This window comes from Leptopilina boulardi, unplaced genomic scaffold (genome assembly GCF_019393585.1).
Source record: "Leptopilina boulardi isolate dan_hultmark-lab unplaced genomic scaffold, ZJU_Lbou_2.1 LbouV2_32, whole genome shotgun sequence".
Lineage (NCBI taxonomy): Eukaryota > Metazoa > Arthropoda > Insecta > Hymenoptera > Figitidae > Leptopilina > Leptopilina boulardi.
Window position 1 is genome coordinate 287,198 of NW_026137885.1, and position 13,713 is coordinate 300,910.

At 21.8% G+C, this 13,713-nt stretch overlaps 1 protein-coding gene across 1 annotated transcript in view; it reads right to left on the reverse strand.

The window, feature by feature from the left end:
* The window catches only part of LOC127284249 (uncharacterized), a 102,282-nt gene extending 89,949 nt beyond the window's left edge, over positions 1-12,333 (reverse strand). Inside the window, exon 1 of the mRNA XM_051309602.1 lies at positions 11,623-12,333. The gene's annotated coding sequence lies outside the window, so the exon portion shown is untranslated. The remainder of the gene's footprint in view (positions 1-11,622) is intronic.
* Between the last annotated feature and the right edge of the window lie 1,380 nt (positions 12,334-13,713).

Consider the following 13,713-nt stretch of genomic DNA (forward strand, 5'->3'; position numbering starts at 1 on the left):
ACTAAAAAATACTTGAAACTATTAGAAAGTACTAAAAAAAATACTAGAAAATACTAAAAAATTGTAAGAAAGACTAAAAAATACTAACAAATACTATCAAATACTAAATAACACTAAACAATACTAGAAAATTTTTAAAAAAATACTTGTAACTAGTAGAAAGTACTAAAAAATACTATTAAATGCTAATTATTACTAAAATATACTTGAAACTTTTAAAAAATTCTAAAAAATACAAAAAATTACTATAAAATATTATTAAATTCTAGAAAATAATAAATAATACTAAATAACACTAAAAAATTTTTATAAAATACTATAAATTACTAAATAATACTAGATAATATTACTTAATACTAAACACTACTAGAAAATACTAAAAAATATTTGAAACTATTAAAAAGTACTAAAAAAATACTAGAAAATAGTAAAAAATTATAAGAAAGACTAAAAAATATAAAAAAAATACTAGAAAATACTAAAAGATACTATAAAGTACTAAAAAATACTACTAAATACTAATTATTACTAAAAAATACAAAAAAATACTATAAAATACTATTAAATTCTACGAAATACTATAAAATACTATTAATTTCTATAAAATACTATTAAATTCTACGAAATACTATAAAATACTAGATAGTACTACATAATACTAAACATTACTAGAAAATACTAAAAAAAATACTTGAAACTATTATAGAAAGTACTAAAAGAAATACTAGAAAATGCTAAAAAATTATAAGAAAGACTAAATAATACCAACAAATACTAAAAAATACTAAAAGATACTATAAAGTACTAAAAAATACTGAAAATACTACTAAATGCTAATTTTTACTAAGAAATACTAAAGAATACTATAAAATACTAAAGAATACTAAAAAGTACAAAAAATACTCAATAGTATCAAAATAAAAAAAAAATGGTATATCTTATATTTATATTAATAAACAAAAGTCTCTTCTTTTTTGTTAATATTTATCTTATCAATTATTATGCACGTTTTGCATGACTCAAAAAATATAATGATTTTGCAAAGAAGTATCTTAAAGTCAATAAATATATGTGTCTGGCATCACGTTTTTTTTTTTTTTTTTCACAAAAATCTTATAATATTGATAAAGATACAGAAAACATTTTTTTAAACGAAAATCACATCTCTGTTATAATAATTGTTACTTTCACCTTTTAACAACAACAACAATTATAATTGTAGTAGTAGTAGTAGTAGGTGATTATCATAGTTAAACAGAGGCATCCATCTTTTTGGGTGATTTAAATAAAAAGATGGAACTTATGTGTCGAATTAATTACTATAAATATATATATATATATATATATACATATAATTTATATTTTGGTGAATCAGAGATGTTAGGCACAATTTTTATTTTACTATAATTTCTCTAAAAAAATTTTAAAAAGGGTCAATGCCATAATATCTAACTCTCCACGTGTCCAATGAAAATATTTTATCACGTGTGACATTCTTATATAGCAAAACAACTTTTTAAGAGTGGATTAAAATATTCATGTATATTTTACCTTCAGACTAAATCAAAAAAAAAAAAAAACCTAAAGATATAGACAAATATTAATTAATCTAAAGATATATTTTTCTAAATATATATAATTTTCTGTATATATACTTTTTTTACACTGAAAAAAATTTAGCTGAGATCTTCAACTACTGTTGGATAGTTTGACTGGAATGTAGTTAAAGTAACTACTTTTCTAGTTATAATTTAATTGTGTGTGTGTAATTAATTCAACTTCTTTGTATGGAGTTAATAATTAGCAGTTTAATTTACCAAAAAATGTAGTTGAATCAACTACTAAAACTGAAACAACTATAAAATCTCGTTCTGCCAACTACATTTTTAGTTATTTTAACTACTTTTTTTATAGTTAATACAATTTTTTAAATTCAATTGAGGACCTAAATTGTACAAGGCAGAGTAGTTAAAAAGTAGTAATAATTAGCTATTTATTTTAAAATTTAAGCTTTAGAATTATTATCAAAGTAAGACTGTATTATTAATACATATAAAAAATTTTTAAGATTCTTTATAATTCAACGCAATATTCAATCCTCTTTAAGTTGAACAAAGTTTTAATCAAATCACAACCAAAGTTACCTCATCAGTCTAAATTACTCGAATATGATATGCAAAAGAGATTATCATATGCAATAATTTTCAATTCTATATTATAATTTATATATATACATAATCCCTCTCAAAAGAAAGACTTATATTTTGATTTAAACTTTAAAATTTCTAAAAATATAATTTTATTTCTAATAAAATTCTTTAAAATAAAAAAAAAATTATTGATTTTTATGGAAAATTTATGCGTCCCAAAAATTGAGAAGAGCAATAAAATTTTTATATAATGAGAAGAAATATCTATTTAACAATGAAAATAATTTAAGTTTGTTAAATAAAAAAATGATTTTATATCATCTTTATAAGAAACGAGCTGTGAGATGGTAGAAAATGAAACGAGTAAAATATCAAAGTACCAAACATAAGGGAATTTATAAAGTACCAAGGGGATTTCACGTATATATATGAAGGCTCATAGTCATCTTTAATTTGTGACATAACACCATATATAACACATATATAAACCATAAATACAAGACATAAGATAACATACGTCTTGGATAATAAGGAGACTATAAGGTTGTAAATCTTTTGTGCCATTTAATGAGTTTCGCAAAGAGCCCCACTGTCACGTTGGCAAGAAATTTTATACTAAATTAAAAAAAAATAAATAAAAATTAAATAAACTTTTTTGAGAACGTACAATATAAGAATATTGCAGAAAATTTTATATTCAATTAATATAAGAATTAATTAATTCTATGACAATAATAATTACGAAAAGAAAGAATAATTTAAATCAAATTCAATTCGCCGAATTTTTATTTGTATGAATTTTTAATTGATAGAATTTTAAAGACGTTGAATTTTAATTTGTCCGAATTTTTATTTGTATTAATTTTTAATTGATAAAGTTTTTAAGACGCCGAATTTTTATTTGTACAAAATTTTGAATGGATTGAATTTTTTAAGCGCCGAATTTTTAAGGCGCCGAATTCTAATTTGTCCGAATTTTTAAAGCGCCGAATTTTGAATTGATATAGAATTTTTATTTCTACAAATTTTAAATTGATAGAATTTTTAAGACGCTGAATTTTTATTTTTTACAAATTTTGAATGGATTGAATTTTTAAGACGACGAATTTTAATTTGTCCGAATTTTTAAAGCACCGAATTTTTTTATAACAAATTTTGAATTGATAGAATTTTTAAGACGCCGAATTTTTTAAGCGACAAATTTTAATTTGTCCGAATTTTTAAGGCGCCGAATTTTAATTTGTCCGAATTTTTAAAGCGCCGAATTCTAATTTGTCCAAATTTTTATTTGTACAAATTTTGAATGGATTGAATTTTTTAAGAATTTTAATTTGTCCGAATTTTTAAAGCGCCGAATTCTAATTTGTCCGAATTTTTAAGACGCCGTATTTTTCTTTGTACAAATTTTGAATGGATTGAATTTTTAAAGCGCCGAATTTTAATTTGTCCGAATTTTTAAAGCGCCGAATACTAATTTGTCCGAATTTTTAAGACGCCGAATTTTTATTTGTACAAAATTTTGAATGGATTGAATTTTTTAAGCGCCGAATTTTTAAGGCGCCGAATTCTAATTTGTCCGAATTTTTATGGCGCCGAATTTTGAATTGATATAGAATTTTTATTTGTACAAATTTTAAATTGATAGAATTTTTAAGACGCTGAATTTTTATTTTTTACAAATTTTGAATGGATTGAATTTTTAAGACGACGAATTTTAATTTGTCCGAATTTTTAAAGCACCGAATTTTTAAGACGCCGAATTTTAATTTGTCCGAATTTTGAATTGATATAGAATTTTTAAGACGCCGAATTGTAATTTGTCCGAATTTGGACAAATAAATTAATTGAAACAAATTAAAATTTCAGTGAATTGAAATTGTAATATTCGATATTGAATGAGAATTCTATTAAATTAAAATTCAATTAAATATATGTTGATGAAAATTCTGAAAATATCACCTACTTTTTCTTTGAATCTAAGGTTATATAATTTAACCAGAACATTGAGTTTTCTAATTTTAGATAAAATATCACGACCTATTCCGTTTTCTCTATATATACATATATACATAAACATTTATATATATATATATTTCAAGTTTGATCAATTCATTTGAGACATGTAAGAGCAATGCAGCCTCAAGCAAAAACGTGGGTGGGCACTACCACTATATGCATTTATGTATACGTATACGTATATATATATATATATGAATAATGCCTCGAGCAATATATGTAAAAGACCATGGCGATTTTTCGTTAAAACTTTATATACTTTAACGTGATTCGCGTTTTGAAAGTAGAGCGAATGGGTTCAAAGGTTAGATCTTTATATGTATATGACCCTTAAAATAATTTCCCTTATATATATATATATATATATATTTGAGTTTCCGCACGTCACTAACTTGGCTGCTCAATTTTTTTTTCCCGCGCAGGTAATAGAGGTCATTAAATGAAACGAGCACTTAAAAAAAAAGCCTTCACAATTTAATCGCAAAATGGACCTAATTTTAAATCTTCTCATTTAAGAGGTAATAACTGTAACATTTTACCTTTATTTGTGTACTTAAAGAAAGTCACGTTTCTTCATTTTAACTTAGTTTATTATATCATCCAGACTCTGTACATTCTATTGTACCAAAAGACAATATAAAGAAAAAAATATTTTTTTTAGAAAATAAAATTTTTTTTTCAAATAAATTTTATAATTTATTTAAATATATTTTTTGTAATGACAAAAATTTCTTCATTCTTTAAAACTAAATAACTAATTGTTGGTAAAATTTTGCCTGACATTTCATTAGTAAAAAAAAAATAACTAATTATTAGTGAAAAGTAACTAATTACTAATAATTTTTAGTATAATTTTGACTAACATTTTTCTTCAAGTATAATTGTAGTAATAACTAATTATAATTTTCAATGGAAAAAAATAACTAAGAAAATAGTCAAAAGAATTTACTAGAAATTTTAGTTATTTTAACACAAACCTAAAATTGAATTCAACTAAATCAAAATGTAACTCGACGGGAAATGTAAAAACCTTGTGATAAAAATTTGTACTCACGAAGGTATAACGAATATACATAGCAATCACCTTGAGGAGTCATGAAACTCGTGTACAGAAATTTAATAAGACAAGAAATGGACAAGGGTAGAAGTAGCTTTTTTTTTAAAAAAAAAAAAAAAAAAAAAAAAGTGTTAATGAATATTTCACGATACAATCTCTTTTACTCTACTTAGTAGATACTTTTAAAACACCAGGGATACTTCAGCCTAAAAGCTTTTCTTAAAAAAAAAAACCTAGTATATACATAATTTAAATTCACGTTCGCTGCAAGTAGCTCTAAAACCATTTTTTTTTACTAATAATTTAGTAAAAAAAAAAAAGAAAAAACTACTTTCTAAATATGAATTAGTAAAATTTTTAATTAATTTAAATTAGTATTTTTAGCTTTTGAATTAGTAAAATTTAACTAATAGTAAAATTTAACTAATTCCAAAGCAAAAAGTAAGGCACGAATTTAAATTAGTTAAAATTTTTACTAATTCAAATTTAGTAATATTTTACTATTTTTATATCAAATAGTAATATTTAACTAAAAAAAAAAATAATTTAGGTTATGTTAAAATAACTAATGGTAACTAATTCAATTAAGCAAAATTTTACTATTTTTTCTAGTTATTTTCCCACTGAAAATTAGTTAATTTTTTAGTATTAAATATTTTTTACTAATTAAAATTAAAAAATCAAAATTAAAAATTAATTAAAATTAAATTATAATTTGACTAACAATTAGTTATTTTCAAGTATAATTTAGATTTAGAGAATAATAAATTTCAGATCTAGTTTTTTTTTGCGCATTAACCGGGTGATACACTATTCTAAATAGTTGAAACAAACTGACAGATGGAAAAATATTTTGCTTGAGAAGAAAAGTACATTTGAGAGTGACATGCCAGTATTGTGATGAGCGTGAGATTATCTCACGTCTCTCTCTCTCTCTTTTTCTCTCTTTACTGATGGCAATTGCAAACCAAGAATAGGGGCACCTTCGTCAAAAGAGAGTAATTATGTAATTAACGATTCATTTAGGATCCTGTTTATAACATGAAATATTATAATGTTTCTGACAAAGTGGAAAAAAAACAACTTTTCCGATTCATTTTTTCTTATTCGCGCAATCATTAATAAGAAAATGAAAATTTCATCAATTTTTTGGAAAATTGTATTTTCCAAATTTTTTTTAGTAAATAGTAATTTAATAAATCAAATAATAATAATTAAATATTAATTTAATAAATAAAATAATTTAATTATAATATTAGTTAATTTAGTTATTTTTTATTTAATTGTTTAATTTATTTTTAACATAACTAAAATATTAGTAGAAATATTACTATTGAATCAGTGACTTTTTTTTAAATTTAATTATTTTTAATTAATTCAAATTTAGAAAAACTTGTTAACAATAATCCGAGTGTAAATTTTAATTATAATATTGTAACTTTTCTTTTATTATTTATTATTTTCACCTTTCTTTCTTTGTTAATTTTATTTATTTATTTTTTTTTTTTATTTTCTTTTATTTATTTCTTTTATTTATTTTATCAAAGGGTATATTTCTAAGCCAAAGTGATTTTTCGACTCCACACGAGTAAAGAGAGTGTGTTGTAATTTTTTAACTCTAGTCACAATTTATCACAACTTTTAATTAAACCTTAAGATATTAGTCATGTCACACCTTCATCTATATATCTATATATGTGTACACCTAAATTCTCAGTCTTCTAGTTGGCGACAATACAGTAAATGAGAATTTCGTCGCACACACTAGAATGAACCTCATGTTATGTAGTACCTATATAGTAAACCAAAGTCTAAAATTACTGTCCCAATTACTCTTCCTTTCACATTTTTTATGCTCCAGGTACTGACAAGGGGTAATTAAAAATTCTCCACAAAGAGAACTATTTCTATATAAAAGAGCTTAATAGGCATGAATTCAAAAAAAAAATGGAGTAAAATTAATGGGATACTAATTTGTTACTTTTAAATGGATTTTTAAATTCATTTGGATATAAAACAAAAATATTTTCATAAAAAAAAAAAAATCCTTTATAGCTGCTTAAAAAAAGAAAGAAAAAAAGAAACAAATTACAAACCAACCGAGTAAATAGTTCATTGTTCTTGACTCCCGATTAAAGGTGAAGTTTTACACTGGTGAAAACGTATTGGAGAATTTACTGAGAAATACGATATATATATATATGAAACAATATATGTTACTCTCTAAATCTGAATTAGTAAAAATGTTTACTAATTCCGTTTATGAAAATACAAAACAAAAAATAGAAAATATTAAAAAATACTTGAAACTATTAGAAAGTAATAAAAAATACTGGAAAATACACGGAAAAAAAGAAAAAGTAATTTTTACTACTTTCATAGTAAAATGGGATCTGTCCGAAGTTTCTGCGCATTTATGGCAACTTTTACTCCAAAAATAGTAAAATTTGCTCCAGAAATAGTAAAATTTACTCCAGAAATAGTAAAAATTATTACAAAAATAGTAAATTTTACTATTTTTCAAGTAAAAGTTGCCAGAGATGCGCAGAAACTTCGGACAGGTCCAATTTTACTATGAAAGTAGTAAAAATTACTTTTTCTTTTTTTCCGTGTACTAAAAAATACTTGAAACTATTTGAAAGTACTAAAAAAATACTAGAAAATACTAAAAAATTATAAGAAACACTAAAAAATATAAAACATAAATACTAGAAAATACTAAAAGATACTATAATGTACTAAAAAATACTATTAAATGCTAATTATTACTAAAAAATACTTGAAACTATTAGAAAATACTAAAAAATACAAAAAAATACTATAAAATACTATTAAATTCTATAAAATAATAAATAATACAAAATAACACTAAAAAATTTTATAAAATACTATAAATTACTAAATAATACTAGACAATATTACTTAATACTAAACACTACTAGAAAATACTAAAAAATACTACAAATTTATAAGAAAGACTAAAAAATACCATAAAATACTATCAAATACGAAATAACACTAAACAATACTATAGAAAATACTAAAAAATACTTGAAACTATTAGAAAGTACTAAATAATACTAGAAAATACTAAAAAATTGTAAGAAGGACTAAAAAATACTAACAAATACTATCAAATACTAAATAACACTAAACAATACTAGAAAATTCTAAAAACATACTTGTAACTAGTAGAAAATATTAAAAAATACTAGAAAACAATAAAAAATTATAAGAAAGACTAAAAAATACCAACAGATACTATCAAATACTAAAAGATACTATAAAGTACTAAAAAAATACTATTAAATGCTAATTATTACTAAAAATAAATTATTACTAAAATATACTTGAAACTTTTAGAAAATACTAAAAAATATAAAAGAAATACTATAAAATACTATTAAATTCTAAAAAATAATAAATAATACTAAATAACACTAAAAAAATTTTATAAAATACTATAAATTACTAAATAATACTAGATAATATTACTTAATACTAAACACTACGAGAAAATACTAAAAAATACTTGTAACTATTAGAAAGTATTAAAAAAATACTAGAAAATACTAAAAAACTATAAGAATGACTAAAAAATACCATAAAATACAATCAAATACTAAATAACACTAAACAATACTAGAAAATACTAAAAAATATTTGAAACTATTAAAAAGTACTAGAAAATACTAAAAAATCATAAGAAAGACTAAAAAACAATAACAAATACTAGAAAATACTAAAATATACTATAAAGTACTAAAAAATACTACTAAATACTAATTATTACTAAAAAATACAAAAAAATACTACAAAATACTATTAAATTCTTAAATTAGTTACTCACTTTTTTGCTTTAGAATTAGTTAAATTTTACTAATTGTTAGTAAAAGTTACTAATAATTAGTAAAAGTTTACTAATTCAGAAGCAAAAAGTAAGTCACTAATTTAAATTAGTAAACATTTTTACTAATTCAGATTTAGAAAGTATAAGAGAGAGGAAAAAAAAAATTTTTTCGTTAAGAAAAATTTTTTAAATAAAAAATATATTTATTTATTGTGAAAAATTAATTTTAAAAAAAGGAAGGAATTATATAAAAAAAAATGCTGACTTTTGATCGCTGGAACTTAAAATATGGAATTTTGTATATATATATATATATATATATAAAAACACTGACGAGTGAAAAATATATATGATGATGTTGAAAAAATTACTAATAATAAATTGAATTTGTATTCAATTTATTTTCATATCAAATAAATCTAATTCCAAAGTTATTTTTAACTATTATTTGTATTATTTTTAATATATATTTGAAAGTTATTTAATTTAAATAAATAAAAATAATGCAAATTTTTTTTTTTTTGAGAAAGTTTAACAAAATTTTTATAATGCGGGCTAAATTTCATTATTTTAATCGCATTACAATAATTATCTACTTGACAATAAATAAATGTATATATATATATATATATACAATATTGTGTAACGAAAATAAAGTGATGAAAAAAGAAAATAAAAAAAAAAATAAAATAAAACTTGTATTTAAAGAAAATGTAAAAATAACTCTCTAACAATTTTACAATTGTTAAGGAATTGATTTATTATTATAGTCATTTTAAAGGAACTTTTGTAAATAATCGAATAAACATCCGTGACTAATGAGATGAGTTACGTAACATATATATATATATATATATATATATATATATATATATATATATATATATAAAGTAGGTTTCATCTATTAATTTCCGAATGAATTGCCTGTGCAATTTTCATGAATTACATTATAAGTGAACACTCCTCTATTTTTATTGTCAAAATAAAGTCATTTTTTATTCAATAATATTTTTACTGTCAATTTTCAGGGACAAATTTGTATATTAAATGAGAGTTCAAGTTCCTTTTATCTAAACTGCATTTTATGAGTGTGATCACGTGTATTATATGAAATTAAACAGCCTACCATAGAAAGAGAGAGAGAGAGAGAGAGTAAAATTTTAATCACACTGTTTCTCAAAAATAAGTTTAAAAATTTTTTTTTTAGTTATTTATAATTATATAAATTTAAAAATTAATTAATTTAAAATAAATATAATTTCAAATTTAAATTTAATAAAAATAAAAATTTATTTATATTATTTTTTATAAATTATTATTAATATAAACTACATTTTTGTATATAAATATTTTTTTTTTTTTTTAAATGTCTGCAATGAAAATATTGCAGGATAATAGAAAATGTAAAGTGTTAAAAATTTGACGAAATAGAACATAATATTCAGATTGACTTTCTAATATATATACATCATCTCATAAAATCTGAGAATGTTATATAAAATTTAAATATAAATCCCTACAGATTATAATCCAATTTCATATCATTTTTTTTATATATATATGTGGTGAGGTGAAAAGGACAAATGATATTCCCTCTTCCTTTCTCTTTTCTATATATTCGAAATTATATTCACGTTTCACTCAAATATTTGGGATCTGACGCGATAGAAATTTTTTATATTTGTCACCGCCTTTTGACTTTCTAAAAATTATAATATTGAAAAAAAAATTTTCAAATCTGATTGTAATATATATATATATATATATATATATATATATAATTATTTATTTATTACACTAATTATAGTTATAAATTATTTTATATATAACAATTATATTTCAAAAAATTTATATAGATATATATTATTTTAAGAATTTATCTAGTACCAATAGTATAAATTATAATTATAAAAAAATTAAATAATAATAATAAATTAAAAAAAAATTTTTTTTAATTTTTTCTTTTAATAAACTTTTGAATTTAAAATATAGCTTTAAATGATATATTATATATTATATAGAATGATCTCCATTTCAATTGATCGAAATTATCAGCAATTATCTTTATTCACATGATTCGTTTGAAAATAATTTAATTATATGTATGAAAAATTAATTACCTTTATCAATATAAATAATTATTGATATTGATAATATGTTTAATATCAATCTCAATTTATATCAAATTGAATGAATGCCTATATTGATATATACGTTTGAGCAATATTCTAAATTTAAGAATAAAATTATTTTTATATTTAAAAATTTATCAATTATTTATTTGCCAATATTATTTATTATTATTATTTTTTATTACAAAAAATAATATATACTGCAAATAAATAAATATTATATTATTATTTTTTTTTCATATTTAATATAATAAAATCATTTAAAAAATGTTTTTTATTAAGCCAAGAAAAATATGCTTAAACTAAGAATTTGTTTTTTACATAATATAATAATAATATTATGTATTCCTATATATTTAATTATTGATTTATTTATTGTTTGTCACATTAGTAAAATTATATAAATCACCAACTAACCTTTCATGTCATTCTTAAATTCCATTAGTTTTTTAAACATGAACTTTTAATGCTTCAATTGTCATTGGAGATTATCACTTTTGTGGTTATTAAAAATTTTATTATTGGTACACGCGTGGTTCCAAAAAGACATTAGACGAAGCACATGTTTAATATATAATGAAAATAAAAAATCCCAAATTGCATGAAAAACATTATTTTTTCACTTCTCAAAAAAAAAAACACACTTCCTCAATAAAAAATTCTATTTTTTTTTTTAGAATTGTTAAAGAATAGTTACTTTAATTGTTCTCCATTCTTTATTAATCGAGACCTTCAGCCTCCGCAAAGAATGTTAATAAAAAAAAAAAATTTCACATTTTTAAATAAATTCTCATTTCACATTTTTAATATAGATATATGAAAAATTATAATATAATTAAATTTTCATTTGCACAATGTAAATTTTCATTGTTTTTTTTTTTCTTTTTAATTTACACCGGTGTATGTCAACTACCTGTTGTTTGAAAAAAAAAAGAAATGTCTTTTAAATTATACAATGACAGTCATGAAAATAGATGTCAAATAATTTTGACAATAGGGGAGTAATAAAAAATTTCATGATATTTGATAGAAGAAAAAAAAAATTAAAATTACAAATAAACTCGAAGTGATTTGTTTTTGTGATTAAAATACGCGGATAAACTACGGGTATGCACGGCAGTCACGGCTCGAAAGTCGACGAATACTGCAGGCATATTGTAGAATAGTAGAGGTGAGCCACGCGACTCTCTCTCTCTCTCTCTAAAAAAGTCGAAAGCAAAACCGCGCAAGATGGCCACCTCTACTACTGCTTTTCTCACAGAAGAGCAGCGGATTGGCTCACCGGCATATTCAGGTGCGCTTGCAAACTTATCGCTCTCTGATAATACAAAAGACCTCTATTTTATTCTGCGATAATGATAACACAGCTGTAATAAAAGAACACCTCTTTTTTTTCTGGCAAATAACATTGAAAAAAAGGAACAAAAAAAGTTTTATAAACTTTCTTTTCAAAATTTTCAAAGTTGGGAGTATTTTTGGAATTAAAAATCAACTCCAAAAGTGAATTAATTATTAACTCCCTAGGTATAAAATTAACTCACTATTGGAGTTGATTTTTAACTCCAAAAATACTCCCAACTCCGATGAGTATATTAACTAATGGAATTTTTTTTATATAAACCCTCGGTGAACCCTCTAGTTAAAATCTAACTCCCTTTTTTTACAGTTTTAATTTGGAGTTAAAAATCAACTCCAAAAGTGAATTAATATTAGACTAACTCTCTTTGCACCAACTCCAAAAGAGTGCGATTTTTTCAGTTAGATTTTAACTCCCAACGTAAAAATTGCATCTTTTTAGATTTGAAGCCAAGGGAGTTAATATAAAATTAATTCACTCTTGAAGTTGATTTTTAACACCAAAAATTTTACTCCTAACTCCCATTTGCTTTTAATGTCAACATTTTTTATACAATCCCTCTGGGTATTAAAATTTAACTCCTTTTTTTTACTGTTTACAGTAAAATATTTAAATAATTACTAGCAACCGAAGTTGAGAGTTATTAGTGAGTTATTTAGCATTAACTCCCAGGGTATAAAATTAAATCACTCTTGGAGTTGATTTTTAACTCCGAAAATACTCTTAACTCCGATTAGTATTAACTACTGGAATTTTTTTATATAAACCCTCTTGGAACCCTCTAGTTAAAATCTGACTCCCTTTTTTTACAGTGTAAAATATTTGGAGCAACCAAAATTGAAGGTTAAATATTTTGGAGTTAAAAATCAACTCCAAAAGTGAGTTAATATTAGATTAACTCTTTTAGCATTAACTCCCTAGGAGTAAAATTAAGTTAACTCACTATTGAAGTTGATTTTTAACTCTAAAAATTAAACTCCCAACTCCCATTTGCTTTTAATGCCAAAATTTTTTATATAATCCCTCTGGGTGTTAAAATTTAACTCCTTTTTTTACTGTTTACAGTAAAATATTTAAATAATTACTAGCAACCGAAGTTGAGAGTATTATTGGAGTTGAAAATCAACTCCAAAAGTGAGTTATTTAACTCT